This window comes from Eumetopias jubatus, unplaced genomic scaffold (genome assembly GCF_037043125.1).
Source record: "Eumetopias jubatus isolate StellerSeaLion01/CBP00866 unplaced genomic scaffold, mEumJub1_p1.0 scaffold_8, whole genome shotgun sequence".
NCBI classification, from domain to species: Eukaryota; Metazoa; Chordata; class Mammalia; order Carnivora; family Otariidae; genus Eumetopias; species Eumetopias jubatus.
Genome location: NW_028274814.1, coordinates 62,235,500 through 62,262,701, shown reverse-complemented (window position 1 = coordinate 62,262,701; position 27,202 = coordinate 62,235,500). Strand labels below are relative to the sequence as shown.

Below are 27,202 nucleotides of genomic sequence, written 5' to 3'. Positions count from 1 at the left end.
CAGAATGACTCCTGGACTTTGGGCTTGATGAATGGGAAAATAGTGCTGTTGTCCATTGAAATAAGGACTACTGTAGGTGTAGGCTATAGGGGGAAGTATGCAATGAGTTTATTATTGGACATATTAAGTTTTAGTTCCTTGAGACATCAGGAAGAAATATCTGTTAGATCATTAGATATATAAGCTTAGAGTCCATGAAAGAAATCAAGGCTAGAGAGAAAAGATTTAAAAGTCATAGACATACATGGCAGTGAGAGCAAAGGAATAAATGAATGCTAAAAGACAGTGTAGACATTAAGAAGAGAAGATCAAATACAGAGCCCAAAGGAATTTTGCAAATGAAGCTTAAAAAAAAAGTGAGTAAGAAAAATCAGAGAGCTGGTGTGAGAACAAAAAGAAATGAGGTTTCAGAAGTCAAGGGAGGAGTTTCAAAAGGTATGGGACTTCCTATCAAATATGCTCAGATCCTTTCAGATCCTCACATATCCCTCCTAACTTTCTATTCATAAACATATAAAAAGTAGAGAGTAATACCACATCTAATAATATAAAAACAAAATACCATAATCATACATAAACTAGGTAACTTAATACCCTTACTAAAGCTAAGGAAAGTCTAGTAAGGAGTTTTTCTAACTGCATCTGGGCCACGTGCTAGACATTCCAATCTTAGAATCAGTTTGTGGACAGCCTAAGGTAAGAAACTCGGAGAAAACTTCGATGTACTCTCACAGTTTGTCTCTAATTCCTGGACATGCGCCACCCTCATCTGAAGAAGAGGTGGCCATCCCCTTTTATAGGAGAACTATGTTCTGAGTCAGTCAGTTCTATCAACCTTCCCTATCTCCCTTCCATTCTCACCAAATCTTCTTATTCTATCTCTAGAGGTAAACTTCCTGTTTACGACACTGCAGGAAGTCGAATAGGGTGGCCAAGAAGCAAGGGGCAAAGGCGATGTAAGCCCGGACAGGAAGGTTGCTGACTGTGATTCTCCACATATAGTGAATAAAAACAATGCACTGCATCTGACTCTAAAATCAATAAAGAAGGAAAGCCTTTCTGCTTCTTCAAGGATTGCTTTTTGGGCAATGCAACTTGGGCTGCCAGCCATGCATGTCAGGCTACTCAAGCAAGAGAAGTAGAGTGGGAGTGAAGAGAATGACCTTCTACCCAAAGAAATTCGTATTCTCCTTCTTCCAGCATTGCTGATGAAAGGCAGCTGGGAAGATAGCATAGAGTAGGTTCAGTGTAGCACGAGATGCCCCAGGAACCAAGTCCCCATGCTTTCAAGTCAACCTTTCAAGTCAGCCTTCCCACTGTGGAGATACAGCTGAGTGCTGAACTGAAAAATATGGGCCAGAGGAGCCTTCCCTGCACCTGAACTTTTAAATTGAGTTACATGAAGAATTACAGTGAGGTATAAGTTCAGGAGATTTGAAATGAGAGGCATATTACCATCATCTGTTCAAATTTGTTTCATAATTATAGGCTTCAATGTTCTGGCTTCCAGATGCATAACAATTGGGGCGCCTGGGTGGCTCAGTCTTTAAGCGTCTGCCTTCGGCTCAGGTCACTATCCCAGGGTCCTGTGATCGAGTCACGCATCCGGCTCCTTGCTCCACAAGGAGCCTGCTTCTCCCTCTGCCTCTCTCTCTGTGCCTCTCATGAATAAATAAATAAAATCTTAAAAAAAAAAAGATACATAACAATTTGCCTGTGTTTTTTTAACGGTTTCAATATTGGTCTATTGGCTGGACATGGGCATTGTGGTATGTCCCTTTTCTTGGTTTAAAATAATACAGCAGTATTGTGTGTGGATGCGCATATAGATAAACACAGATAATAAGTGTACTATACTACGAAGTGTTGAGACTGCCTTTGCACCCTGCACAATCTTTTTACTCTAGGGTCACCTTTAAAGACCCTGGACTGGCTCAGTGAATGAGCTATGTGGGCAGCCAGTCCAACAGCAAGATGGCCGATTCTGTGAAGGCTATACCTACCCCTGATTGGCCAGACTCCACCATCCCCTGATTAGAACGATCTGTTACTCAGTAATCATTTCTTTAAATTAAAAATAATTCTGCTGTGCATAGAGAATGGAGGAATAAAGTGGCAACTGAATTCATAACACACTGTAAAAAAAACCCCGATTGGAGACCATGGCATTCTAGCATTTTCCCATCTTAATGGCAAAAGGTTAGTGATATAGATGCCTAAGTGAATGAATTCTTTGAGTGCCAACTTTGTGCCGAATGTTATATTCTAGGTGGAGAGTGGCAGACAGGGAACAAAGAAATAAAAATAAAAAGACATGAGAGGTCTTAAAAGAACTTAGCAGCTACTAAGAGATAATGATACACAGACAATTACAAAGCCAAGTGGTAAGTGTGATAAGAGAGGTAGACTGTGGAGCCCAGAAGAAGGAGCATGGAGAAGGGACAGTTTACAGAGGGAGCATTCATATTCGAACGAATATGAGTAGCAGTGAACATTTCTGAGTGTGCACTAAAGGTCACTAAATGCTGTACATGTTTTAAATCATTTAATCCTCATACAACCCTATGAAGTAAGGATTAGAATCACGTCTGGTTTAAAGAGGATGAATCCGAAGCACAGGGAAGTTAAGCAAATTGCCAAAAGTTTCACAGCTTATAAGATCTGAACCTAGGCAGGCTGCTTCTAAAATCCATACTGTTAACCCATACGCTACCACATGCACTGAGAAACAACTAGAAGATATAGGACAAGTAATGTTCCAGGAGAGATGGGGATGTAGCGCTGTTGTTTACTAATTAAAGAAAGGTCGATGCAAGAGAGGTGGAGATGGGAGGAACACTAGGCAGCTCTCAGAAGATGAAGATCCAGGACAAATGCTTGAGGGACAGGAGTAATGCCTCTTCATACATTTACTGATCCATCAGACATCTGCCAGGGTCAGATACTGTTGCGGGCACGGGGCTAGGCCCTGGAGATACATGAAATCAAACACCAACACTGTTCTTGCAGAGCTCACATTTCAGGGATAAGGCAGTCCGGAACGTATTTGAGTACAGTGCAGCACATGCTATGGTCAAAGGGCAGAGGGTGTCACGGGAGCTCAGCAGAAGAAGGTGCTATGGCCCAAGGGTTGAGATGGCCCAGAGAAAATGACACTGGGACAGTTGAATGGGGAAGTTAGAAGCGGTTAAGAAAGGAATCAGGGAGAAAGGGCATTCAAAGTTACAGGCAAAGTGAAGGCAAGCAGAGAGAGAGGAGAAAAAGTGAATTGTGTTCATGGAATGGTCAAAGTCACAATGGCTGGTATGTCATGGAGGAGTGGTAAGAACCAGGCTATGAAGTTGTTCCATGTTATTAACCTGGAAAAATGGGGGTGGGTGGGAGGGTAGCAGAAGCTTTTAGAGGAAGCAGAACATGATCATGTTTAGTTTTAGGAATATAACCAAGAGGCAGAGTGAGTGGTGGATTGGAGAAGAGGCTCGAGACAGGAAGATCAGTTCAGTTAAGAGGTTGTTGCAAAGATCCCCCAGGGGAACAGAAGGCCTGCACCGGGGCAGTGGTCATCTGGCAAGGAAGCATGCACACACCCGAGAGACACACATGAGGTAGAGGTCCAGGATTGTAGACCAATAGAGCGAGAATTGTTGAGGATTACCTTGAGATTCGAATTTAAGAAAGAGGGTAGATGTCTATTAGCAGAGAAAGAAAATTCCTAACAGTGGGTATGTTAGCAATCTGTTGAGTTTGAAGAATCGACAAGGCATCCAGTTGAATATTATAGTAGACTCTATAATTGCTGAAGCAAAGTAATATCGTCGATGTGATCTCTTAACACCTTGTTTTCGGTATCAGATAGCTTTATTGTAAAGACACTAGCAATGGAGAGTAAATATTCAGCAACCCAACCATTTTCCTGAACATTATAAATGGAGATGCAATCATCTCCATGTACTTTGATTTCAGTTAGGAAGAAACATGATTTGCATCAAGTTTTATAGTGCTTTGACATATGTTATTTTTAATCCCCCCAGCAATCCTAGAGGTAGCATTTAATATTCCTCCAAGACAATATTTAATATCCTTCCAATTTTACAGACGAGGAATCGAAGTCCATTGTCTTATCACACAGTGAGTAGCAGAGCTAGGACTGGACCCCCTTCTTCTACATTTTCCTGTAGAAAAAGACCATCTTCTTGAGATGGCAAACCCACTGAAGTCAGAACTGGTCTCATTAATTCTTGGGATCTGGATGGTTATCACAACATCCAGTGTATGACTGCACCGAACCACTGGATTTATTCATTTGTAGATGGATGCTACACATGAAACCTGCCAGAATTCTCTACTCTGTTACATAACGTGACTACATTGCTGAGTAAATATTTTTGTGGGAATGAAAAATTAAAAGTATTAGTTAGGTTACTTCATGTGGAATAGCTGGGGAGAGTGGGTAGATTCCATTAGCTAAAATAACACATATGGGAGAATTAATGTTTGAAAGAGAATGTATACAAAGAGATCTCTCTGTGCAACCTAATCAATTTCCCCAACTGGCGGCAGGAAGTCCCTGTCCTGAATCCCACCTGAGCAAGCGTCTTCCAAGCTTACTTTACAAGGGTGTGTCTCCACACCAGCTCTCCTTGCCTTCTCTGCCTGCCTCTCTATTTTATTATGTGACGTTTTCACTGAGCTATTGAAATTGGATGTGTCAGACACATTAAAAGCAATGGCAGTTGTGGCAAGTTAGTTGATATATTTTAAAATAAACCAAGAGGGCCATGTAGATGTCAGGGGAATAAATTGCTCTGTTTAACAACAAGTGATTTATTTAACTACTGTGGACAGGGTCCGAGGGATGCCAAGCTGCATACATTTTGGGAAAAGCGGAGCTATTTTCTCAGGAATCTCTCATTTGGGACCAAAATAAAAGCAGGAGAAGTTTATGAGAAAATTAATTAAATTCTTGATTTGGGAATGACCCTAAGGAATGGATTTTATTTCCCATGCGCGACAAGATCAACCTTGTAGCATTTCTGAAGGGGAGACACGTTCTGGAAGCCTCAGGTATTAGCACTGACCCAGACTTCGGGGGCTCCCCTCAGACAGCAGCGGCAGCGGCAGCGTTTCTCCCTAGCTTGCCTTAAAGGGCGGTGTTTCTCACCAAGAGCGCGCTGAGCGGAAATGCACACGTGTGGAATCTCACTCTTGACCTTGGTTGGCGACTGCAGGCTACAAGGGAATCCATCTATGGGAATTGATCAGAGTCTCAAGTTGCAGAAGAGCAAGTAACACAGCAGCCGAAAGCAGAGCCGCATCCTGGTTCTGCAGCTTCCTCATGGGGTGACCGTGAACTAGTCTCTGGCCTTTCTGTAGCTCAGTTTTTCTCATCCACGGATGAAGACAGTAACAGTACTGACCACATACAATTGATGTGAAGTTCGTGAGTTGCTGCAAGGGCGAGAGGGCCCGCTGCCTTTGTTCCTTCTCTTATCTATCTTCTCATCGATCCTTCCCTTGACGGGTTCGTTCCCCTCAGCACACACACAAACTGTCATAGCTCCCCTGACCGAGAATCCTTGATCCTACATCCTCCTCCCAGTTTTGACCTTACTCATTTTCTCCCATGTACATCAAACTCCTGGAAAAACTTATGCCTCTGCTCTTTGATCCACCCCAATTGGACATTTGTCTCTGTTATTCCAGTGCGACTGTTCATCAAAATCACCCGTGACCTCCATCTTATCTAATCTAAAGGTCAATTCTTTTTTTTTTTTAAGATTTTTATTCATTTGACAGAGATAGCGAGAAAGAGAGGACAAGCAGGGGGAGAGGCAGAGGGAGAGGGAGAAGCAGACTCCCCGCTGAGCGGGGAGCCCGATGCGGGGATCGATCCCAGGACCCCAGGATCATGACCCGAGCCGAAGATAGATGCTTAACCATCTGAGCCACCCAGGCATCCCTTTAAAGGTCAATTCTAAAGGTCCTGTAGTGGGACACAACTTTTTAGCAGCATTAGACCCATTCTCGACTCCTTCATTCTGAAACACAGCTCTTTCTTGGTTCTCCCTGCCCGGGCCCAAGAAAGAGTGGCTGAAAAGTTGATGAACGGTCCTTCACTGGAGGCCCTGAGGCTCAGCATCTGGCTCTTCTCTCCTTTTTCCACACTTCCCAGATGATTTCCTCCAGTCTCACGCTAGCTACAGCTACAGACTGAGATACACTCCCAAACCAATACCTCCAGCCGCAACGTTTCCCCTGGAATCCCCTGAATTCCAACTCATTCTTCATATTTCCACTTTGATGAATAATAGGCCTCTCTTAATATCATCAACCCTCATTATTGCCGGATTCCATATTTGCAAATTGGCCTGTTGGCGAAAATTGATTTGTGACCCCCAAACTCGACATCCCTACTGCTTTCACAGTCATTGGCAGACATGTGCAGAGCTGCGAAAAATGCGAGACACTCAACATGCACATTCCAGCTGAGGCTGAACATGGCAACACCCTCCTTTCTTGTTTCGGCTCTCATAAAATAAATAAGCATCCTTTTGTGATCTATGTAATGCTACGTTCTTTGCATTTTTGTGCTTTTTGTTGGTGATTTCGCTGTTTAAAATGGTTCCAAAGCATTGTCTCAAAGTGCTGTCTAGTGTTACTCAATACAAGAAGGCTGTAATGTGCCTTATGGAGAAAATATGTGTGTAGATAAGCTTCAACGAGGCATGACTTGTAATGCTGTTGGCCATGGGTTCAAGGGCAAGGAGTGAGCAATATATATTAAATAAGGTGTGTTTAAAGCACACATAAAGCAGAGGCGCCTGGGTGACTCCGTCAGTTAAGCGTCCGACTCTTGGTTTCGGCTCAGGTCATGATCTCATGGTTGTGAGATAGAGCCCCACATGGGGCTCATTGCTCAGTGTGGAGACTGCTTCAGATTCTCTCTCCCTCTCCCGCCCCCTCCTTCCACCTCCCCCTCCGCCCCTCTCCACACGCTCGCTCTCTCTCTCTAAAAATAAATAAATAAAATCTTTAAAAAATAAAGCATATATAAAGCAGATCATGTACTGATCACTTGACAAAAACATTTGCCACCAGGGGCTCACAGGAAGCCCCTGAGCCTTCGGCTCAGGTCATGTTCCCAGGGTCCTGGGATCGAGTCCCACATCGGGCTCCTTGCTCAGCGGGAAGCCTGCTTCTCCCTCTGCCTCTCCCCTGCTCCTGCTCTCTCTCTCTCTCTGACAAATAAATCAATAAAATCTTTTTTTTTTTAAAGGAAGCTAACCCTGTATTTTCCCTAGGAGCAATTCAGTATTAATTGACTCAGTGTTCATGGTGACATTATAGAACATAACTGTTGTGAATAATGAGAATTGACGATATACCTAAAACTTAACTGTAAATTCCTCTCACCCAATTCTTTTCTCAGAAAATAACTTCATTTTTCTAGTTGCTTAGGCCAATTCCCTTTGTTATCTTTTCCCCTCACTTCCCATGTGCAATATATCAGCCAGTCCATTCATATCTTCTTTTGAAATTGCTCCACTTCTTATACCTACATTGTTTCAACACAGATCCAAACCATGGTCACCTTGACAGTGACAGTAGGGACGTCACTGGCTACTCTGATCCCATCCATGACCATTCCCACCCCCAAACACACAGGTAAGTCATATCATGTCACTCTACTGAGAATCCTCCAATGGCTTCTCATCTTATTCAGAGCAATAGCCAAAATCCTCACCGTGGCCTTCAGCTGTACTGTTTTCTTTGCTGACCCTCTAACACATCACGATGTGCCTCAGCTCAAGGCCTTGCACTTGCTCTCCTCTCTACTTCAAGCATTTATCGTGCAAGAATTCACGTGGCTCACTTCCCCACTGCCTCTGTGTCTCTCCTCAGCTTACAAGAGAAAGCTCCCCTAGAGACTCCCTATAAAATTACACGTCCCTTATCCTTTATCTCCTTATCCTGCCCTATTTTCTTCATATCAGTTATTACCTGCTATATTCTAGGGCTGTTTACTTCCTCTTGATAGAATGTAAACTTTTGAGGGTAAGGACATTATCTGTTATATTCACTGCCATTTCCCCAGTGCCTGAAACAGTACCTGACACAAAGTAGATGCTAAATAAAATTTATCGGTAATCTGAGTGATTTTTTTTTTCATTTCTTTTACATGAAATGGAGATGATATTACCCCAATTTCACACTGCGATGTATCTGTAACAATGCCAAAATATACTTTAGACTGCCTTTCCTGCTTACTCCCATGCCTCTAGGCCATCTTCAACAAGTCTGCTCAGGGAAGGCACACGCTCGCTGTTGACCCAGGCAAGGCAAATGACACACTCCCTCCCACAGCCAGATATCAGGATGTTGAGATTGCCTACTGCCCTTGCCCCTTGGCTTCGGTAAGGGTAAGAATGACTGAGTTGCTTTAGAAAAGATCATCTTGAAAGCTGGATGGGTGATGAGCTCTGTCTCATAAATTGCCTGTTTTCTTTCCAGTATGCATCATGGAGGAGACAACTTTCTTCTCAGAGGAAGATGTGCCATTTGAAAATTTTTGTTCCCATGCAGGGTGCACCATAGTGAGAACACTATCCAGCTAACTGTGGTAATGTGACTCAGGAAATCATGTAGATTGAATGCTTGAAAAAGTTAACTGCATGAGTCCCAGGTGTTAGGGCCTTTACCAAGGTTGTTTGCTTAACTTCTGGGGTTTTTTTTTTGTTTTTTGTGGGCTTTTTGTTTTGTTTTGTTTTGTTGGGATTTTTTTGTTTGTTTGTTTGTTTGTTTTTTTAGAGACTGAGAGAGCACAAAGGTGGGGAGGGGCAGAGGGAAAATGAGAGAGAAAGTCTTAAGCAGACTCCACGTCCAGCATGGAGCCCAACATGGGGCTCAATTCCAAGACCCTGAGATCATGACCTGAGCCGAAGTCAGGAGTTGGACGCTTAACCAACTGAGCCACCCAGGAGCCCCATTTGTTTAACTTTAAAGAAATGTTTCCCTTGGAACATACTTCCTGGTGAACAGGATCACCTGTTGCTTAATATATATTAAATAGATACAGAGTAAACCATGAGCTTATTTAGGGGAATTAGCAGCTTCGGCAAATTCACTCTTCAGTCTTAATCAGCAAGCCAGAATTTTTGGGCAGTCGGGCTGGAAGCCACATGCACTGAGGATCTGAGAAACCACCCACAGAGGCATCATTCTTCCAGGCTCAGTCTCCTCTAACAAAAATCCCACTCTGTTCCTAGGCCAACGAGCCTCCAGGGTTGGAATTGCTCAAGCCGTGGTTCACAGCTCTGTCACTGTATTCATTTGCTCCATAGGTACGCACGTAGGTTGGCCCCATACACCACAGTCCAAGTTAACAGAGACCTGGGGAACTGATATTTATGGCAAAATGAACACATGGTCATTATGAAAATCTTGGAGCACACAGGAAGAATCATGAATAAAAAAGGGACTCATAATTCTAAGACTCAAAGATTAAACACTGTTACCAATTTAGTATATGTCCTTCTAGTCATTTGTCTGTATGTGTGGGAGTATATGTGGTTTTAAATAAGTCAGATTATTCTCACAATGTTGTTTAATCATTCTTTTCTACTTACCAGTCTATTGTGGACATTTTTCCAAGTCATTAATTATTCTGCCACAATCATCTTTTTTGAATGGTTGTCTAGCATTCCAACATACGAATGTACCATGTTCTATTTAAAAACACTTTACCATTTAACATTTAGATAATTTCCACCTTTTCATTATTAAAGATAACAGTGTGACGAACATTGTTGAACATAAATATTGGTGTGTATCTTTGATTATTCTCTAAGAATAAATTCACTCAAGTGAAATCATACAGTCAAAAGGTATGAATATTTTTCAGCCTTCAAAAAGTGTTTGCCAATTTTACTCCTACTCACAGAGCATGAAAGGGTCTCTTTTCCAGAGGTGGCTTTTAGATGAGGCTGTCCTGGGAGTCTCTCTTAGGGTACCCTTGCCTCTGATAGCGCTGACCTACGCCCCCGGACGCTGCCGCAGGGCAGCCATGCGCAGAGGCTGTCTATGCGCCCCAGGGCCTTCCGGGCCACGTTTACTCATCTCTACAGCTGGGCCAGCTGAAGCATGTGGAGGTCAGGTGATGTGTGCGGGGTCATGCAGCCAGTGGTGACTCAGCCAAAACCACTCCAGCTCCTGAACCTTGCTCAGATCACAAGGCTGAAAGCATTCACTTCCCTGAGGCCCATTATTCCCAAATAATTAAAAGAGGCCACTTGCACTTGAGTTTGTGGATATTAAGTTTTGGAATGACTGGCTCAGCCCCATGACTTTGCTAATTGGCGACACTAAATGCTATATAATCCTGCCATCTTTTTTCTTTGGGGAATTAATCAGATAATGATTTGTAGAGTTTCCCTTCACAACACAATTTGCAATGAAACCATGTAATGGGTGTATCCAGGTGTCCATCTGAGACTCTCAGACTCAGAGACATAACTGCTGAACTGGATCAAAACAAAAATCCTGATTCATTATGACTCACACGTAAAGTCCAAGCTACTTGGTAAGGTACACCCTCACCAACATTAAAAACAAACAAACAAACAAAACCCTGGTGACACAGATGAAGGCTTCTTGTCTATATCATCAATTATTCAACAAGCTGAATTAAATTCAAGCGACCCAGAGTCAGCCAACCTAATAATTAAGTCTCTGCAGGTGGCTGGGCCAATCTGGGGAATGACTATAGCTGGTCCGCGACGGGTCTGTGCTTTTAATGGATTATTGTCCCTGAATTCTTCCCTGGAATGGTGCCTATGAATTCAGGGTCCACCTTGGACAGTGTTTTTTTCTGACACTTAGCCATACCTAGTAGGAGTTGAAGCTCAGATGCCCGCCCTAGGTGCCAGTCCCACTTGCACAAAGGGTAAGAGAAAGTGGTTAGAGCACTGACCCATCCCCACGGGTGACTCCTGGCTCTTTTCCTAGGAGGGTAGATCAGTTACATCCTTTGCATTAACAGATGAGCCTGATGTATTATTATGTATATAATGTATTAAAATAAAACAAAATAAATCCACTAAAGCTGTAGCGTAACTGTTAAGTTTATTTAACTGCATATATAAATATATAAACACACACCTCAGCTGATCCCAAACTGGGAGGCAGGGGGTTGTTTCTAGAACCAGGGACTAGGAACTCCTTTCAGTACCTATTTGCATGAGGTTGAGTTTCAGGAAGGCTTTTGGTTTTTCCCTAAAGCAAGATGATGGCCTTCGGTAAGGAGTCCCTGAGACAGACAGCAAGCTGGGAGGGATAAAGACAGCGGAGCGATAGCATGTCACTCGGTTCCTGTAAGAGCCTTGAGAGTACTTTTGAGCCCTGAAGAAAAGAGGGATTCCACCTACTTCTACTCATACTGCTCTGACACTCTGGGGGTCAGCAGATTTGGAACCTTGGAGTTGTGCTCTGAGCATGGACCCTAGTGACGCCCATGACAGATCCTGCCAGCAATGGTATGAGTGAGGTTCCTTCAAAGGGTGTTGAGAATAAAGGACACTAAGGAGAGGGAGGGGGAGCGAGAAAAAGAATAGGGCAAAACCCACATGCGACTGTATCCAATAGACTGACTCCAGCTCCTGTGAAAGAACTTTGGGGACTCACAGAAATCCCTGGGTCAGGGAGACTTTACGAAGATCTGGAGGGCCAGAAACAGGAGCCTAATTGTCAATGCTAATGTATCCATCACACCAAAGTCCTCCTCTGTTTTAATGCATCAATCCTTTATTGCTTGGTATTTAGGTAGTTTCCAGTTTTGCATTATTAAAAGTAACACTGTGATGAACATCCTTAAATAGAAATATTTTAGTAATTTTTATTCATTAAAGCAGTTTTAGATTCATGGCAGAACTGAGAGGAGGTACAGAAAGTTTCCATCTACCTCTTCCCACACATGCATAGCCATCCCCATTATCAACAGCCCCCACCCAAGTGGTACGTTTGTTACAATCAATGGACCTACAGTGATACATCATTATCACCCAAAGTCCATAGTTGGCCTTAGGGTTCACTCTTGGTGTGGTACATTCTACAGATTTGGACACATTTTTTAACAGCATGAATCTACCTTTATAGCAATATCCATAGTAGTTTCACGGCCTTAAAAAACTTCTGTGCTCTGCATATTCATCTCTTCTCTATCCCTACCCCTGGCAACCACTAATCTTTTTACTATTTCCATGGTTTTGCCTGTAGTAGTCAGGTTTCTCCAGAAATAGAACCGGTAGAATATAGATATAGGTAGATATAGATATAGAGAATGATTTATTATGAGGAATTCACTCACATGATTATGGAGGCTGAGAAGTCCCATGATTTGCCACCTGCCAGCTGGAGACCCAAGAAAGCTGGTGGTGTAATTCAGTCTGAGTCCAAAGGTCTGAGAACCAGGAGGACTGATAGTGTACATCCCGGTCCAAGGGCCAGATTATATGAGATGAGGCATCCCAGTTCAATAGGCAGGAGCAAAAAGGGGAGAATTTTTCCTTCCTGTAACTTTCGTTCTATTCAGACCCTGGCTGGATCGGATAAACCTTATGCACAATCCACTTTACTGACTCTGCCAAATCAAATGTTCATCCCATTCAAAAGCATCTTCACAGACCCACCCAGAAATAATGTTTAATATGGGTATCCTGTGGCCAGTCAAGTTGACGCATAATCAATTATCACATGCCGTTTTCAAAATGTCACATAACAGGGCGCCTGGGTGGCTCAGTCATCAAGCGTCTACCTTCGGCTCAGGTCATGATCCCAGGGTCCTGGTATTGAGCCCTGCATCAAGGCTTCCTGCTCCGCGGGAAGACTGCTTCTCCCTCTCTCACTCCCCCTGCTTGTGTTCCCTCTCTCGCTGTGTCTCTCTCTGTCAAATAAATAAATAAAAACCTTTAAAAAAATGTTATTAAAAAAATGTCACATACTTGGAATCATACAAGTAGCTTTTCAGATTGACTTCCTTCACTTAGTAATACGCATTTAAGTTTCCACAATGTCTTTTTATGGCTTGATGCCTCATTTCTTTTTAGTGCTGAATAATATTCCATTGTCTGGGTGTACCACAGTCTATCCATTCACCTACTGAAGGACATCTTGGTTGCTTCCAAGTTTGGGCAATTATGAACAAAATTTCTATAAACATCTACATGCAGGTTTTTGTGTGGATATGAGCCTTCAACTTCTTGTGTAGATAACCAAGGAGTGCAATTTCTGGATAGTATATTAAGAATATATTTAGTTTAATATATTATATAAGAATATAATTAAATATATTAAGAATATATTTCTGGGTGGCTCAGTTGGTTAAGCATCTGCCTTCAGCTCAGGTCATGATCCCAGAGTCCTGGGATCAAGTCCCACATCAGGCTCCCTGCTCAGTGGAGAGTCTTCTTCTCCCTCCCCCTTCTCCTTCTCTCTCTCTCTCTGTGTCTCTCTCGTGCTCACTCTCTCTCAAATAAATAGTCTTTAAAAAAAAAAAAAGAATATGTTTCATTTTGTAAGAAATAGACAAGCTGCCTTCCAAAGTGGCTGTACCATTTAACAGTCCCACTAGTAATGAATGAGAGTTCTTGTGGCTCCAAATCCTTATCAACATTTGGTGTTGTCGATGTTTGGGATTTTGGTCATTCTAATAGATGTGTAGTGGTATCTCATTGTTTTAATTTGTAATTCCCTGATGACATGGGTTGTGGAGAATATTTTCATATGCTTATTTGACTACTGTATATCTTCTTTGCTGAGGTATCTGTTCACATTTTGTTCCATTTTTTAATCTAGTCATTTGTTTACTTGTTGAATTTTAAAAGTTCTTCATATATTTTTGAATAACTACTCTTTATCAAATAGGTTTTTTGCAAACACTTTCTCCCAGTTTATGGTCTGTGTTTTCATTCTTTTTACAATGCCTTTTGCAGAACATATTTTAAAAAATTTTAATGAATTCCAGTTTATCATTTTTTTCTTTCATGGATTATGCCTTTGGTGTTATATTGAAGAAAAAATCCAAATCCAAATTATCTAGATTTTCTAGTATATTATATTCTAGGAGTTTTACATTTAAGTCTGTGATCCATTCTGAGTTAATTTTTTTGAGAGTTCTAAGGACTATCTCTAGATTCATTTTTTGCATGTGAATTTTTGCATGTGAATGGTGAATGCACCATTTGTTGAAAAGACCATCTTTTCTCCATTTCATTGCCTTTGCTCATTTGTCAAAGATCAGTTGACTATATGCATGTGGATCTGTTTTCTAGGCTACTTATTCTGTTCCGTTGATCCATTTTTCTATTATTTTGCAATTACCACACTGTCTTGATTACTGTAGCTTTATAGTAAGTCTTGAAGTTGAGTAGTATCATTCCTCAAACTTTGCTATTGTGTTGGCTATCCTGGGTCTTTTGCCTCTCCATATACACTTTAGAGTAAGTTTGTCAATATCCACAGAATAACTTGCTGGTATTTGATTGGTATTGCATTTAATCTATTGATCAAGTTGGGATGAACTGACATTTTAACAACATTAAGTCTTCCTATCCATGAACATGAAATCTCTCTTCATTTTTTGGTTCTTCTTTGATATCTTTCATCAGAGTTTTATGGTTTTGCTCCTATAGGCTTGTACATGTTTTGTTAGATTTATACCTAAGTATTTAATTTTGGGGGGTTGCTAAAATAAATGGTATTGGCTTTTTTTCTTCAAGTTTTTATTTAAATTCCAGTTAGTTAACATACATTGTAATATTAGTTTCAGGAGTGGGATTTAGTGATTCATCATACATACAACACCCAGCGCTCATCACAAGTGCCCTCCTTAATACCAATCACCCATCTAACCCATTCCACCTCTCATCTCCCCTCCAGTAACCTTCAGTGTGTTCTCTATAGGTAAGAATCTGTTTTCTGGTTTGCCTCTCTTTTTTTCCCTCCTGTGTTCATCTGTTTTGTTTCTTAAATTCCACGTGTGTGTGGAATCATATGGTATTTGCCTTTCTCTGTCTGACTTATTTCACTCAGCATACTGCTTTCTAGCTCTACCCATGTTCTTGCAAATGGCAAGAGTTCATTCTTTTTAATGGTTGAGTAATATTCCAGTGTATATGACTAGACATTTCACCAAAGAAGCATAGAAATGGCAACAGACTCATGAAAAGATGTTCAACTTCACTCATCGTCATAGAAATACAAATCAAAACTACAATGAAATACCATCTCACACCTGTCAGAATGGCTAAAATGAACAACACAGGAAATAACAGATAATGGTGAAGAGGCAGAGAGGGAAATGCTTTTACCTGTTGGTGGGAATGCAAACTGGCACAACCACTCTGGAAAACAGTATGGAGTTTCCTCAAAAAGTTAAAAATAGAATTATGCTACAATCCAGCAACTGTACTACTAGGTATTTATCCAAAGGATACAAAAATACTGACTCGAAGGGATACGTGCACTCCCATGTTTATAGCAGCACTATCAACAATAGCCAAATTATGGAAAGAGCCCAAAAGTCCATCGACTGATGAATGGATAAAGAAGATGTGGTATATATGTGCAATGATATTGTGTTTTTAATTTCAAATTCCATTTGTTTATTGCAAGTGTATAGGAAAGCAATCAACCTTTCTATATTTCCTTGTATCCTGCAACCTTGCTGTAATTGTTTCTTAGTTCTAGGAAGTTCCTTTTTTCTTTATTTCTCTTTCTTTCTTTCCTCTTCTTTTCTTTCTTTTCTCTCTTTCTTTCTTTCTTTCAATTCATTTTGGATTTTCTATGTAGACAATAATGTAATCTCTGAACAAAGACAGTTTTATTTCTCTTTCCCAATCTGCATATATTTTGTTTCCTTTTCTTCTCTTATTGCATTAGCTAGGACTTCCAGGGCAATGTTGAAAAGAAGTAGTGAGAGTGGATATTTTTGTCTTGTTTCTGATCTTAAGGGGAAGCTTTAAGTTTCTTACCATTAAGTAGGATGTTAGCTGTAGGTTTTTTGTGGATATTTTTTATCAAGTTGAGGAAGTCCCCTCTATTCCTAGTTTACTAAGAGTTTTATTATGAATAGGTGTTGGATTTTGTCAGATACTTTTTCTGTCTATTGATATGATCACGTGAGTTTTCTTTTTTCAGCCTATTGATATAAAGGATCACATTAATTGATTTTCAAATGTTGAAAATCACCTTTGCATATCTGGATAAATCCTATTTTCTCATGATGTATAATTCTTTTATTTTTATACTTCGTTGGATTTAGTATGCTAATGTTTTCTGAAAGACTTTTGCTCTGTGTTTATGAGAGATACTGGTTTGTAGTTTTCTTTTCTTAATAATGTTTCCATCTGCTTTGGTAGTAGAGTAATGTTGACCACATAGAAAGAGTTAGGAAATACTCCTTCTGCTTTTATCTTCTTAAAATTTTTGGTAAATTTACAGGTGAATTCATCTGGACCTGGCATTTTCTGTTTTGAAAGATTTTTAATTATTGATTCAATTTCTTTGATAGGTATAGTCCTATTCAGATTTTCCATTTCTGCTTGTGTGCATTTTGGCAGGTTGTGCCATTTAAGGAATTGGTCCATTTTATTTAGGTTATCAAATTTGTGGCTATGGAGTTGTTTATATCATTCCTTTATTATCCTTTTAATGTCCATAGGATCTGTGGTGACATCCCTTTCTAATATTAGTAATTTGTGTCCTCCCTCTTTTTTCTTAGTTAGCCTGTCTAGAGGGTGTATTGACTTTATTGATCTTTTCTAAGAACCAGGTTTTGGTTTCATTGTTTTCCTCTATTGATTTCCTCTTTTCAATTTAATTGATTTTTGCAGATCAGTTGAAAGTGCATATTTGAAGAAGATGAATCCCATAAGATTTTGAGTCTTAATTCCACAGTTTCAGATTGTCAGGGGGAGGTCGAAAGAATATAGTGGGTGCAGATCAGGGCTTGGCGTTGGCATGATGAACACAGCAAAATGCCAAATGGATAGAGGTGCCTAGAATGATGGGGGCAATGTTATAATAGCTGACCGTGGAGCCCAAGTTGAATGAGGCATCAAGAGGAGTTAGAAGGGCTCTCATGTACTGGTGTGGTAGAAAGAATGATAAGTAACTGAAGCTAGTATAAGGGTAGAAGAGGACTTTTAGTTCTTATGAGTGAATATAAGAGACAATAGATGAGGAAGTTGCAATAAAAAGATGAAAGGGCCAATTTGAGATCTTGGCTGGGAAATGTGCAGAGAGCCAGGATAGATCTATGTGGGTGGGAACCTGGTATGGACTGGAAATGAAGGCTAGTAAAGCCATATACAGCAAGTGGACATGAGGTCCGTGAGTTGTCATCGTCGTTGTCATTAATAAGCTTTTAGAAAGGCTGGAATAATCAGATTTGAATTTCAGGGGTTGCACAGAGCCGGGTGATAGATGCCATATCTGGCCACTAGAAATTTATCATTTGAAACCCCTGGAAAGAAATGAAAACCAATTTCCCCATTCCTGGAGAAAATACTTCACTTGCTTTTTCCAAATTGAGAGGAACCAGGAGAATGTTTTGGTGGTGACAAGTATTGTCTAAAATGCTAAAATAAATTGAAAACTACTTTGGTGGACTGAAGGTCAGAATACATTTTTAAGAAACAGACATTGAAAGGCTGCTTCTTTCACTTTCTGCCACAGTGTCTGCTAGGCAAGGAAAATGACTCATTAATAAATTTAGCACCAGAGGCCTGACTCATTCAGAAACCTCTTAATAACCACCTCACCCAATCTTACTATACTTTAGCTAATGATATTCTCCAGCTTAGGCTGTCAGAATTATGCCTCACACATGGGTAATGGGTTTTATAGTTTGTACTAGAAGTAGGCCAGTAGTATTAATTCCCATTTTAGTGATGGAGAAGCTGAGCTAAGTGAATCACCTTAGGCTAGACATTGAACAGCGGGTAAAACTGTACTTCTTCTTACCATAAAAATCAGCAAAGTGTCCATAGCAAAACATTTAGTCTTAGAGCAGCCACTCCAGATGGTGATTTGAGGTCTAAACCTAGTGACCATGCAGAAATGACTTCTATCGAACTTTAAAAAGTGATAGCATACCTACTAATGAATAATTTCAGGGTGGGAATAATTTCTTATCCAACTTTATATTTTCTGTACCTATACAGAGATCGGGAACAAGTATTCAAAAACATCTTTGTTAAATGAATGAATGAATGAATGAAACATCTTAAATATCAATTTGTGTGATCACTGTCTTTCCTGAGAGGAATATAATAAAATGCATGCTTTGTAGCTATGGCAAATGTTGTAGTTCTCCGCAGTGAAGTGTAGTCAAGTGCAAGTATCAAGGTTAAAAAGATCTATTGCATTACAGAATTTTGAGTCTCCTTGGTTTCACTTTCTTGATTAGGGTTTGAGGCTAATATCCACGTAGTTCTGGGGGCAGAGGTAGGGAAGGAGCACAGGATAATTCCAAACAGACCAGCTTTCTGGGCTTAGAGTCCCCAAAACCTTAAATTTTTATGTTTATCATCAGAAGCTTGGAAACTTCAGTTGCATCCACTATAGTGCTAGTAAGATAGAGAATGTAGGTGAATCTCAGAAAAGTCAAATGCAATCAATAAATATTTACAGGCACATCTACATCTACAATAAATATTTACTGACATCTATGTCTATAATAAATATTTACCGACACATTTGGGGGTTACAAAATGTAAGATATAGGTTTTCTTTCAAAGTGTTTGCAATATACCTTGGGAAAAAAGATATAAGAAGTATGAAAGGGTGACAATAAAAAGTACAAATAGCAGTTCAAGATAATAAACACTTGTCATAGGGCAATTTATAACTATGCAGCATTTATCTCTCCTCTTCTTGATTCTTACCAGAAGTCCAACTTTATTCAAGTATCCATTCCTCCCAGAGGATAGAGGAGAAGATGACTCTCTCCTAGACCAGGTGATAGTCCTAATTAGTTAAGGACCATTAACATGCGACATTCCCTGTACTACTGTTATTGGTTCAGCCATAGGCATGTGACCAATGCTGGTTCAAGCCAACTGAGAGAAACAGACAGCCACTGCTCAGCGAGAGGGTTTCCACTCTATGCTGCTAGATATAAACAAAGAAGAGTGTGACCCTAGCTGCTTTTGAAAGTCATCTTATGACCATGAAGAAACTAGATATGGGATGGCAGCGTGGAGAAAACTTGGGTCTCCAATGGTGTATTTAGTCCCTGAATCAACCTTGGAGCCTGTCCTAACTCAGAGCTTCCTGCTACATGAGATAATAAATTTCTTTATTGCTTAAGTTGGCTTGGTGGGGGATTTGTTTCCAAAAGAATCTCAAGGAGACAATGACCAATTGCCAAATGCGTGGGCAGATAATAATGACTGTGAGAGTCCAGAATGGGCAGAGTTCACATCAGGCTAGAGTGGTCAGGACAGCATTCAGAGAAACAGAGGCTTTAAAAATGAATAGAATTTGTATGGAAGGAGAGGCAGGAGAAAGGCATTCCCAGCAAAAACCAGAAGATGAAAGGAATTTGAGGAACAATAAAGGAATAGAGTGCAAAGTGAGGAAGGAAAGGTCAGATCATATTTTAGAAGACCTTGAAGAACAAGTTCAAGTACCTGGGACTCTGCTATATAGGCACTAAGGCTTCAATAAAGAGTTTTGAACAAGCAAATTATCTGTTCCTGCCTGAGCATTTGAAGTCAGGTCCATCCAGCACACATCATACTCCTGCTGGTCCATAACTACAAGTTTCCAACATTATTGGGTATTTTAAGCAAATGGCCCATACCACTGCCCTTTCCCCCTGACCTGCTTCCACTTTGATCTCATCTCTCTGGCTCCACAGTCATAGCTCTAGGATCCTGACTTGGATCCCTTGTCTTTGGCTTGTGCAGATTAGTCTCTCATCCTGCTCACTGCACCATCTAGTCTTTGTTTCTTTTCTCATTAACTATGCGGTAACATGCCTGTCTGCAGTGGAACCCCTCTGTGCTCTTGTTGGATGCTTTACTTCCTCATAGGCCAATCTCCATGCCAGGTACTCAGGAGACAAGAATAAGGGGAAATATTATTTATTTATTTATTTATTTATTTATTTATTTATTTATTAGTCTTAAAGATTTTATGTATTTATTTGAGAGAGAGAGAGAATGAGAGAGAGAACATGAGAGGGGGGAGGGTCAGAGGGAGAAGCAGACCCCCTGCTGAGCAGGGAGCCCGATGTGGGACTCGATCCCGGGACTCCAGGATCATGACCTGAGCCGAAGGCAGTCACTTAACCAACTGAGCCACCCAGGCACCTCAAGGGGAAATATTTAGATAGAAAGGGCAATGCAGAAGTGAGTCAAATGTGGTCATGCTCATGGTTTGAACCAAGTGTGTTAAGGGAAGTCATGTAAGGAGTTAATATATATGCTATGCAAAGAGTGCTTAGAATTTTTTTTTTGAGTGCTTAGAATTTGATAAGAAAAATACAAACAACCCAATAGAAAAATGAGTAAATGGCAACCAACATGAAAAAGTCCTCAAATTCCTTAAAATTATGGGAATGCAAATTAAAGAAACAATGAAATATCACTTTACTAATACCTGTTACTCTGGCAAAAGAAAGAACTGTACTACCTATTGCTGGTGGAACTGTAAAGAAAAATGTACTTTCATAGATTACTGCAGGAAATATGAAGATTTACAGCCTTATTGGTGAGAGCTAAATGGCAACATCTCTTAAAATTAAAAATACATCTAGCCTTCAATCCAGCAATCCACTTCAATCCACTCCTGTTTTACTCTCATAGACATAAAAGTGGCAATACAAAAGACCTAAGTACACATATATATTGCAATGCTGTTTGTATGAGTGGGAAAGCCAGAAAAAAGAGAATACTCATCAAAGAAAGAGGGGCTGGATAAATTATAGAATATTGTGTAGCCGTTATAGTCGATTAGTGTTCTGCCTGTTGACATGGAAGGATTTACATGGGGAATAATAATGGTTCAGATTTATCTACTGCTTACTACATGCTAGGTACAGTTCTAAGTGCCTCACATGTATTAACTTACTGATCCTCATAATAGTCCTGTGAACTAGGTATTATTATAGAAAAGTGAAGTAACTTGTCCAGGGATGCAATTAGTAAGCAACAAAGCTGGGATTTGAACCCATGAGGGTGTGGAACAGTCTCTCTCTAAAGATCATTCTACAGTGTCACTTGCTTCTGAAAAACCACTCTTGATGTCATGTGTATGTAAGAAAACTTTGTAGTGAAGAAGACAGTAGTTTTGGCTGGCAGTAACCTTATTGTTTGAATCTTGACTCCAATGTACCCTATGACACTTCGGGAAAGTCAATCGCTGTGTCTAACCTCAGTTTCCTCAACTGTAAGGTAAGTATAAAAATTCAATGTACAGAGTTGTTTTAAGGACTAGAAATAAGGTGTATAAATGCTAGTCCATATAGGTACATAATACAAAAATAGCTATTCTTTTTACTAATTCTTGCCATTGGTAGTTTTAGCTTACCACACCAATATTTGGGGCCATTTGTGATTGGGATAGGTTCTTTTTGTTAACCCTTCACCCCTGCTTCCTGTCAACTGCCACCAGGAAGAATAAATGGGTCTAGGAAATAAAGGGGGGAGATAGGTGTGGTAATTCTTTTTTTTTTAATTTATTATTTATTTATTTTTAAATTTAAATTCAATTAATTAACATATAATGTATTTGTTTCAGGGGTACAGGTCTGTGATTCATCAGTCTTTTATGATACCCAGGGCTCATTACAACACATAGCCTCCTCAATGTCCATCACCCAGTTTCCCCATCCCCCACTCCCCACCCGTCCAGCAACCCTGTTTGTTTCCTAAGATTAAGAGTCTCTTATGGTTTGTCTCCCTCTCTGTTTTCATCTTGTTTCATTTTTTCCTCTCTTTGCCTATGATCCTCTGCCTTGTTCTCAAATTCCACATATCAGTGAGATCATAGGATAATTGTCTTTCTCTGATTGACTTATTTCACTTAGCATAATACCCTCTAGTTCCATCCATGTCGTTGCAAATGACAAGATTTCAATTTTTTGATGGCTGCATAATATTCCATTGTATATATATAAGGAGTGGTAATTCTTATCATCACTCCCAGTGACCCATTTGGGAAATTTAATCTTCTTGTTCCTATAACTCTGGGTTCTGTGAGTCTAGAAATCCTAGTCTCGGAAGATGTGCTCCAGCACAAAGAAGAAGTAAACCAAGAAAGAACAAAACATATTATCTAGAAAAGAGTGGGTTCAACTGAGGAGAAGGGTGGAGAGAAGAGTTAGGATAATCACTACAAAACCTAAATTGAGGGCAACTTGTACAGTTTGGAACAGCAGGATGGGGGGCTTAGGACACAGTTATCCAAATCCTATAGGGTGGATATTATGGATGGTTATGTGATGGAACATCCAGAAAAAAATAAAAATATGCATATGGAAATTATGAAAGTGAAAATATATATGGCTAAGAGTAGTATATATAGACATATATACATCGCTTCTCGGCCTTTTGGCTAAGATCAAGTGTAGACATATATACAGTTGACCCTTGAACAGTGCAGGGGGTAGGAGCACCAACACCCTGTATAGTCAAAAATGCACAAACAACTTTTGACTTCCCTAAAACTTAACTACTAATAGCTTACTGTTGACCAGATGCCTCAATGATGAACATAAATCGTTGGTTAACATATTTTTTGTATGTTATATGTATTATAACTGTATTCTTACAATAAAGTAATATATGTGTGTGTGTACATATACACATATGTATGTGCTTCCCTTCCCTGTAACTCTGGTCCCCAAATATCAGTACAGTGAGTTAAATCTACCAATGGCATATGTCTACCATATATGCATGTGTATACATATAAAATATATGCACACATATATACATATACATATACATATATATGTCATATATATACGTCGATGTATACGTTGGAGGGTGGCCTCCTAGCTAAGGTGTTTAGGGAAGGCCTCAACAAAAATATAGTTGAAAGGAAGGAGCAAATCATGGAGTTAAGAAGGTGGGGTGAAATAGAACATTCAAGGCAAAAGCGACAACAAACACAAAGGAACATGTGTTTGTTCAACAAAAGAGCATGGGCACATAGAAGGTCAGAAGGAAATAGAAGGAGTTGAGTATTCAAGGAGTGAGAAGGTATATGAAAACTATAGCTAGGAGAGAGGCAAACCAATAACTAGAGAAATGAAGAGGTAGTGCTGAGCCATGCTGTGCACCCATTTGAAGTTTGTGGTTATAAATTTAAAGTGAGACTACTCAGTATAGTTCCGTGATTTTTTTCCAGCATTGTTAAGATGGAAGGAGCTGGCTCAATATAGGATGTAATCAGAACCAGCAGTTAACCAAGTAAATATGTTGGAGGGGAAAAAAAGAGCAAGATATTTGAGATGTGTGTGAGTTTTCCTAATGATGCAATTTAAGCTGACTAAGCAGGGAAGTAGGGACATGAGGGAGGATAATGAATAATGAAAAATTTCTAGGTTCAATAGATTGAAAAAGATTGAAAAAGATCTGGCCCTGTAGGAGGGAATGCAGTTTAGCTGCGTGTCAAGAAGCTGTCTCCCTGTGTATAAATGTATGAATCTGAGGATGAGAAGCCCAGACAGGCGTATGGGTGGTTTTAGGGAGAACACTCCTCGGCTGGTGGTGAGGATGCTTTCCTGACCCAGATCTCCACATAGCTTAGAAGCCTACTCCAACCAGGAGGGCATCTGCAGGGAGTCTCATTTAGCTAAAAGTGGAGCATCTGACAAACTCTTGTCTTATTTTGCTGACAGAATTATCAATCACTAATGGAAGAAGAGACGGGGGAGCTTCTAGTTTAATAAGAATGTCTTGGTGAAAGAAATTGATGGGAATTTTGAGAGAAAATGGTCTGATTCCCTTAACTGCTCTAAATGAACCTAATTCTCCTCATTCATGAGATCACCAAATCCACTACTGGTAAATGTTGTGGAATTGTGGGGGAAAAAAAAACAAGTTACCTTCTTCCTCTGCAAAATAGCCTAAGGACTACTGGAGAAAAGTATAATCGGTTGGAAAATAAATAGTTGCTGACCTTACCCAATGGATGAAGATTTGTCAATCAGAAAAGAATAATAAATAATAATTTTTTTTATTTTTATTATTTCCTAGACCCATTTATTCTTCCTTTTGGAGGCACAACACATCATAATGGTCATTGATTTATGGCAGCTATTCTTAACTAGGATTCTCCAGGATAATTAAGCCCTACTGCCCTAGTATATCCATTATATATCATGGGATAACTTTCTTCCTAAGAGTCTAAAATAGTATGAGCTATGGACTATCCTTGAGAAAATTGAAAAAATAGTCAATCTTTGGTGTGGTTTAAATCTCTCATGGAATTCTGATTGAGAAAGACTGAAGTATATCATATACCCTAGAGGATGACTTCTATACAAGATAGTATCTCCATGCAGACACTATACTTTCAAAAGATCGTTTTGTCACTCTGTCAGGCTAGCAGCTTCTTGGTAGCACAGTATGTGATAAGACCAGTAGATATTATGGTCATATTCCCAATGCCACATCTTTTTTTTTCTTTCTTACTTTTTTTTTTTTTTCGCTATCAAGAAGTGGTTCTCAAACATTCATGTACTTTAGAATCATCTGGTGGGCTTGTTAAAACACAGATTTCTGGGCCCTACCTCAGTCTCATCTCTAATAAGTTCCCAAGTAACAGTGGTACTGATCTGGGACCACACTTTGAGATCTACTGCTATAAAGTGAGTTCCTTGGTTCAATGTATTGTTATACAAGATCCCAAGTCAATGGATCAAACACTCTATAAGCCTTTGGATAGCAGTGCAGGCTGAAGCCCTAGGAAAGACTAACTTCATACCCACAATATGTGCCACTGTCATTTCTAGGTCGAAGGGGTCCAATGTAGTCAACTTGCCATCAAGTAGTTGGTTGATCTCCTTGAGGGATGGTATCGTATCAGAGACTTAGCATTGGTTTCTATTGATGGCAGACTGGACATTAGGCAATGGGAGTATCTAGATCAGGCTTGGTGAGCCCATGAATAGCCTGCAACCATGCTACCACTGTATTCCATTCATACTCTCATTGTGTCAGCACTGAAGTGTCTGATGGCAGAGGTTGCTGAAGTCAACTAGCTAAGTCATTCTACTTAATATTTTAGTGCTTTGTTTGTGGTTGATGCCATTTAATATGTAGATAATATGTGATATGAAGATTTTTACAGTTTGTGTTCAACTCACATATGTCCATTCATATTATCTTCTTGAATTTATTGAGACTTGATTCTCTGTTATACAATGACCTTCATTTGTCTCATGATAAAGGGTTAATTCATCAAGAAGATACAACAATTGTAAATACTTATGTATCCAACATTGGAGCACCTAAATATATAAAACAAATACTAATAGAACTGAAAGGATAAATAAACAGCAGTACAATAGTTGGGGACTTTAATACCTCATTCTCAACAATGGATAGATCATCCAAACAGATAATCAATAAGGAATCAGTGGATTTGAACAACACTAAAGACCAAATATACCTAACATATATACAGAACATTCCATCCAATAGAAGCAGAACCCACATTCTTCTCAAGCACACATAGAACATTTTCTAGGATACATCATATGTTAGGCCACAAAACAAGTCTCAGTTGTTTTCTTAAAATCTAATTTGATGTGTGTAAGTATAACTACCCCTGTTTTCTTTTGGTTATCATTAGCTTGAAATATCTTTTTCCATCCCTTCACTTTTAGCCTTTGTGTGCCCTTAAAGCTAAAGTGTAAGCAGCATATTATTGGTTCTTGTTTTTTTTTTAAAGATTTATTTATTGGGGCACCTAGATGGCTCAGTCGGTTAAGCATCTGCCTTCAGCTCAGGTCATGATCCCAGGGTCCTGGGACTAGCCCTGCATTGGGCTCCCTACTCAGAAGGAGTCTGCTTCGCCCTCTGCCCCTCCCCCCACTTGTGCGCATGCTCTCTCTCTCTCTCAAATAAATAAATAAAATCTTTAAAAAAATAAATAAGGATTTATTTATTTATTTCAGGGTGGGGAGGGGCAGAGGGAGAGGGAGAGAGAAATTTAAACAGACTCTTTGTTAAGCGTAGAGCCAGACATGGGGCTTGATCTCACAACCCTGAGATCATGACCTAAGCTGAAACCAAGAGTCGGCTGCTGAACATACTGCACCACCCAGGCGCCCCAGATCTTTTTTTTTAAATCCATTCAGTCATTATATGTCTTTTGATTATGGAATTTAATACATTTACATTTATTACAATAAATAATTACATTTAAAGTAATTATTTATAGTTGCAGACTTACTATTACCATTTTATTGTTTTATGACTATTTTGTAGTTCTTTTGTTACTTTCTTCCCCTCTTGCTGTTTTCCTTTTTGATTTGATGATTTCTTGTGGTGGTATGCTTTGATTCTCTTAGCATAATCTTTTCTCTGTGTGTTACAGGTTTTTCCTTTGGATTACTATGAGGTTTAGATAAAAATCTTATAACATCTTATTTTAAGCTAACAACTTAACTTTGATAGCATACAGAAAGTCTACACTTTTACTTCTCCCCCTTCCTCATATCTTAGGTTACTGATGTTACAGTTTACATCTTTTTTATGTTGTGTATCCACTAACAAATTATTATGGCTATAGCTATTTTTTTTAAAGACTTTATTTATTTATTTGAGAGAGAGAGAGAACGAGAGAGAGAGAGCACATGAGAGGGGGGAGGGTCAAGGGAGAAGCAGACTCCCTGTCGAGCAGGGAGCCCAATGCGGGACTCGATCCAGGGACTCCAGGATCATGACCTGAGCTGAAGGCAGTCGCTTAACCAACTGAGCCACCCAGGCGCCCTATAGCTATTTTTAATATGTTTGTTTTTTAACTTTTAAACTAGAATTGTAAGTAATTTACATATCACCATTACAATATTAGAGAATCTGACTTTGACTATATATTTACCTTTCCTGGTGAGTTGTACGCATTCATATGTTTTTGTGCTGTTAATTAGCATTAGCATCCTTTCAGCTTGAAGAACACTCTTTAG

At 39.8% G+C, this 27,202-nt stretch overlaps 1 pseudogene; it reads left to right on the top strand.

Moving 5' to 3' along the window:
* The first annotated feature begins 22,597 nt into the window (after positions 1 to 22,597).
* LOC114216684 (U2 spliceosomal RNA) lies at positions 22,598 to 22,727 on the top strand (annotated as a pseudogene).
* The last annotated feature ends 4,475 nt before the right edge of the window (positions 22,728 to 27,202 follow it).